The following is a 6,250-nucleotide window of genomic DNA, read 5'->3' as shown; positions in this document are numbered from 1 at the left end:
GCACAAGTTTCGCTTTTGGTTTAGAAATAGGGGCCTGAAAGACGCGACCAAGTAGGGAAGCCCGGCCTGAATAAGGAAGGCCTCCCCAACCCAGCTTGTATTATTGCACCTGTGCCCAATATGCAGAGGATTCATAAGTGACAGAAAACGTAAGGGCTGGTGCTCCCTGCCGGTGTTCTTGCTTCCTCTGCAGACATGACGTATGGGACCCCTGCCTTGCAAATGACCCCCTGCCCTTTAGTTGTCACCCTAGACTCCAAGCTGGCTGGCTGCGCTATGCCACTGTCCCAATAGGAGTCCTGCTGAGCACCCCAGCACAGTACAAAATGCTGAGGGAAATAAAATTTCAGTGACTAGAACACACATACACATTTTACACAAAAATAATGCCTTTCTGTGCATCTTTCAGGGATCGGATGGCTCTTTAAATGTTAAATTTGTGACCTGTTTAGTAGGGTTGGTGAAGAAAGGAAGTTAAAAGAAATGCTCCTGATGGCCCTGCGGCAGGGAATTCAGTGCATCCCATGGATGCGGCAGGCTTCAGGCCTCCTGCCTGCATCCTGTAAACCCCAAAATGCCTTTTTTTTTTTTTTGGTCTTCACTACAATTCACTGAGCTGGAGAAGTAATGAGAACAGCCTGAGGAGCTCCTCAGCAAGGGCAAATGCCATTTAGCCAGGGACTTTTGCCAGATTAAAAATGTGTGCTTCACTCAACAGATGAACAGAGCCAAGAAATCCAGAAGAAAACAAAGCCAAACGCGTTGTGTTCTTTGATTTTGGGAAGACAGGGTTGGAAGATTTAATACCTGTCTTAAAATGAGCTCATACAGAATACCCCAATAATAAGAAAAAAGAAACAGAGCCCTGAAACTGAGCGTCATCAGATTTAATGAATCTATTCATCCAAAAGAAAAAATAAACTGCTATGATGGTTGGCCTGTCAGAAACAGTCTGACACTGAAGTTATAAATCACATCCATGTATAACATGCAATAGCTTACCACGCATGTCCAGAAAATTACCTTTCTGTTCACCTTCATCTTGCAATAGGCAGGGTGGAATTTAACTTTCAACTGGCCAAATAGGTAGAATTACCCACCCCCTGCTGAACAATTTCAAAATCAGCAAATACTGGTGCAAAATAAGCATGCGAGGGGAAAGCTTGTCCTTAGGCTGAGCTAGAAATTTTACAGTTTGACTTTGGAGTTGTTGGTTATAGTCATGTTGGTCTAAGGCAGGGGTGGGCAAAATGTGGCCCATGGGCCGGATGCAGCCTGCCAAGCCATTCTATCCGGCCTGCGGGGTCCCTAAAAAATTTAGAAAATTAATATTTATTTGCCCTAGGCTGCCTGTCATAAGGCCCTCAATGGCTTGCCAAAACTCAGTAAGCAGCCCTCTGCCCAAAATAATTGCCCGCCCCTGACTTAGCTCCCGGGCCCACACCCTGAACGTACAGCATGGGAACACACTGCATGTTCTCTGTATGGCCAATGTTGCTCCAGGAAGTTACCCAGAACAACAGTAGACTGTGAATAATTGCACTGTCATTTAACTCATTTAGTTCTCTGAGCAGAGTAAGGGCCTCTGAGTATATCCCACTAGCAGCTGTCTTCTCCTCTCTTGCATCAATGTTGTGCACACATATTTTGTATAAACTAGAGCTGTCCAACTTTTAAGTGGTTGGGGGCCACACACACTAGAGGCCACATTAATGTGCGTCACAGGCCCCTGGGACATCCCTCCCCTGCACCACATATGGACAGTCCCCCTGCCACTGAATCACGCCCACCAGCAGCCATTGCACTGCACAGGCACCCTCACTGCACTGAGCTCCCCTGGCACTGTAGGCTGTGCCCCCCTGCCCTCTGGGGCGAGAGCAAGAAGCAAAATCTGAGGGAGGGATAGAGAGTCAAAAGACACTAGCTGCAGCAATAAGCGGGTAAGGGTCAGGTAGGTGACCAGGAGCCACATGTTAACCCCTTGATGCCATATGCAGCCCAGAGGCTGTTGTAGACAGCTCTACTATAGGCCATATAAGGTTTGCATTGTACCTTTCTGCAGGGTCTCAGTTGCTGCTACCTCACCTTTGCCCTTGCCCACCTTCAAGCGGTACAAGGAGCGCTATGACTCCATCTCCTGTTAGTGCATCCCCAGCATCCCAAATGCGCCGCTTCTGCAGTAACCTTTATTTTGCAGTATGACAACTGCAAGCCTCCATTATAAGCTCTATTGCAGTTCCCTTTCCACTTAATCACAACAGTCCCTTTAATGAGAAGTCTCCTAGGGAACTGGAGGAAGAAACAGTTTAATTGAACAACCACTAACAAAAAATACCCCTTGGAGAGAGATGCAGTTGGCTGCTGAAATGTCATTAAGGCGCTTAAGATGGTAACATCTATAAAATCTTAGTCACCCACAGCTTTGTTACAATACATCACAGGAATGGAGAATATTGACAAGACAACAACTGCAGAGCAAAGTTTGAAAAGCAAAAGATGTGATTTCTAATTAGCCCAGGGTTCTTAAACTGGCCTTTTAAAACATGTATATTCAGGTTTTCTGAATTCAAGGCAGACATATGAATTAATCAGATGTCTCTAATACAGCCCTGAAAAGTTATACACGAACTATCTGGGTATTTCATAGATTTTCATAGATTTTATAGACATTAGGACTGGAAGGGACCTTGGAAATCATCATGCCCAGCCCCCTGCCCCAGGGGCAGGAAATCAGCTAGGGGTAAAGGATCCCAGAAAGATAGACGTCCATAGATTTCATAGACATTAGGGCTGGAAGGGACCTTGGAAGAAAATTTGCATGCAACAGTTAATTGACAGACATTCTGATCTCTTCTTTTGTGAGCTATGCAGTCCACAGGACTTTTCTCAAACAGTGAGCCTCTTTTTAGGGTTCAGCTTCTCCTTCTTACTGGCAGCTTTTAATGACTCCCCTTATGTGTCAAACGTCAGCCCCCAAATCCCAGTGAAATCTTGAATAACACTGGAATATGTGTGTGCCCTGGAAAAGCCGGATGCCCAGCTTAGCTCCAGGCAAAACCAAAGTGAGTCTATAGTGACCTCTGCAGGCAGACACAAAACTTTCCCTTTAGCTTGCACAAGTTTCAGGCCATTTGAAACATCAGGTATAAACAAGTCCATAGAAAAAAACATAAACACCTCATTGAGAGCAGTGGTTCTCAACCTTTTTTAGACTCAAGACACCCCTCATTGGACTTGCGGCACCCATCCATAACTTTTGTGCATTGAGTGGCACCCAAATACTACTTTATATACTACAGTGTTTACCTCCTTGCACAGGGGCTGGGCAGTGGAGGTGGGGGATCATTCCTGCAGAGACAAGCCTGAACCTATGTTTATCTAAGTAGCTTATCTGCTTCTCTCCTCACACCAGGGGATACACTTCAAAAGACTGGTGGCACCCCAAGATGCCCTGGCACCCTACCTGAGAATCAGTGAGTTAGAGAAAGGCCTTGTCTCATGGCTTCTCTACTCCCTTCCACAGAACTGCAGCAAGACTAGGTTCTTTATTTCTGCAGCATCCCTGATAACAAAGTAACCAAAAAACTTTAAAGAGCCCCAGTAACAGCAATCCAACAGCTTTAATCAGGAAGTGGTTCTCGTGCTCACACTAAATCTTGTTTCAAGTATCAGGCTATGTGCTCTGTGTTGTCCCATTGCAGCTTGCTCTGTTCTTATTGACTAAAATGTTGGCAGAGGGTGACCACATCAATAATGCCCTCCCCCGTGTACCATGCACATAGCTTCTAATCCCCAAACACTAACGTTCTTGTTTTCCAAGGAGGTAGGTATTTCATTATCCAAATTATTACACAAAGGACAGTTTTCTAACTCATACAAAAGGAAGAAATATTTACAACCAACAACCCTGAAACATCTTCCTACATTTTGTGTTGTGGATAATATCAGGATGCTTGAATTATTAGTAATTTTTCTCTAATGTATTTCCTGTGCCATGACATAGTTAACTGGCCTGTTGTTAAGTAGTTGTGCTGCCTAAGAAAGGAAAAAGGAGTTCGTATTGGGGTTTTTCTGATGGATTTTTATGATAGAGCATAAATGAATTACTTGGGCATTCACAGCTTTAAGCTGAATTCTCTGCTGTGGCTCAGATGAGCTGACAGCAGCACCAAAGGATAGAAATGGTAATGGTTCCTGGTAATGACCCATCTCTATGCTAGTATAGTGTCAGTTAGAGCAGGGGTGGTCAACCTCTGGCCTGTCACCAAATTTCCTGACCTATGGGGAGCTCTGTGGGACAGGTGTCATGGATTTGGCCTGTAGGCCGGAGGTTGAGCGCCTCCGAGTTCAAGAATAAACTAAGGTTATTCTGATCTGCGCTGCCTGGCTCCTTCCTCTCCACTATGGTTACTGTGGTAATGTCATAGACTAGCACTTCACTGTGCTATCTCCTGGGGCTTTCCCCCCACCAGGGGATTCATTAGTTGGGGGGAGTCCAGTAGACTTTACTTTCTCCATACTATGAGCACAGAACAAGGGGCAGAGAGGGGCAGTGAGCCCTACATCCTCTTGCTACCATTTCCAGACATATTCCAATCTGGTCTTTTTTAACTGTATTGCTCTGTCTTTATTTATTTATTTATTTATTGGATACCTATGTTAGTGTTAGGAGCAACCTTAACTTGGGGTTAGTAAGTTTTCTGACTGGGTCTGGTAGAAGACAAAACACCAGCCTACATGGTGTAGGACTCATGATACCAAACTCCATCACTGCTAAACTACCACAGCAACCTGTGTCAATATCTGAGCGCCCAATGACATTGCAGATACCACTGTCCCATCACAATTTTCTGGCAATAATGTCTACTTCCCAACACTACTTGCTTCCAAAGAAATGACAACTCAGTTCTACAGCCAGCTGAGTGACACTCAAAAAAACATTGGTCATGCATAGGGGGTGCACCAGACGCAAAACCGGAAGTGCCGGTGGAAGTGCACTTCCAGGTTTGGCACTGGTGGTTCCAGGCTCAGTGATCGGCCACTGGGGGATTCCCCCCCCCATCAGTGATCTGGTGTCCCCACCAGACTCGGGAGGCACCAGTCAGCCATGCTAAAAAAATCTATGCAACAATGATAAAATCCTACTACTGGGTGACTTCAATGCACACATTGGAGATGACTACACCACTTGGAACAGAGTCACGGGAAAATTCAGACATGGCTCTCGAAATACAAACGGAGAATTACTCCTAATACTTGGCAGAGTTTGACCTTGCTGTTAGGAACCCCTTTTCCAACATGTCAGAAAAGTGGTTCTACTCTGACAGCACCCTTGGTCAAGACAATGGCACCTTCTAGACCAGGAGTAGACAAGTGAAGTGTCTGTCACCCAGAGATGTCTACTCAGGGCAAGTTGAAGGGGAGAGGGGGATATCCGGTTCACAGATTCAGGGCTAAAAGGGACCATTTAGAGAGATCACTGCCCTGCAACCTAGGACTCCTTGGCAAGAGCATATCTTTCAGAAAGATCTGGATTATCTTCATCAGAACCTCCCAATTTGGGAGTAGTTTCCAGATTCTGTAATCAGGGTACAGATCTGATAGGGGTCCCAAAAGGAGCCTGTATCTCACAGAGGGCAGTCATTCACCACCTGGATGCACCATACCTTTCAAGGAAAAGTTATACCCTGAGAGAGAGACAGGTTCCCACTATTGCTAGGCAAAGCTGGTCTGATGCCTTGTTGCTCTGACTTGTCTTCTTCTCAAAGCCCACCCTTGCATTAGGTGACTCTCCCTGCCTTCCCATAGAGAGTCACTCTAGCTAATTTACTTATATTCACAGTTTGGACCCAGCACAGAGACAGCTGTAGGAGCAGTACAAGGATGTGCTGTGCCTGACGAAGTGCTTCAGCCTCCACTAGGATGACCTGCTGGAGGCCTTCCAGAAGGAGATGCTCAACACATCGTGCCTGCTAGACCAGCTCAACTGCCTGTTTGGCTGGGTGTCTTGCTTAACCAACCTCACCAGGAGGGCCACTGTGACAATGGCTTCTTCCAGGTCACCATGATGAGTCCGTGCGTATGTGTGTGTGTGTTGTGCATAGGGGATTATGGTGGTGCCCCTCTGGAAGCAGTGCCCAGGGGACTACTGCCCCACTGGAAGCTGGTGTTTGTGGGTGTGTGGATGCACATGTGTGTGTGTCTGTTGTACACAGAGGATTTCATAGACATTAGGGCTGGAAGGGACCTC

This window comes from Crocodylus porosus, unplaced genomic scaffold (assembly GCF_001723895.1).
Source record: "Crocodylus porosus isolate Cpor-Errol unplaced genomic scaffold, CroPor_comp1, whole genome shotgun sequence".
Lineage (NCBI taxonomy): Eukaryota > Metazoa > Chordata > Crocodylia > Crocodylidae > Crocodylus > Crocodylus porosus.
Note: the sequence above shows the minus strand (reverse complement) of the source record.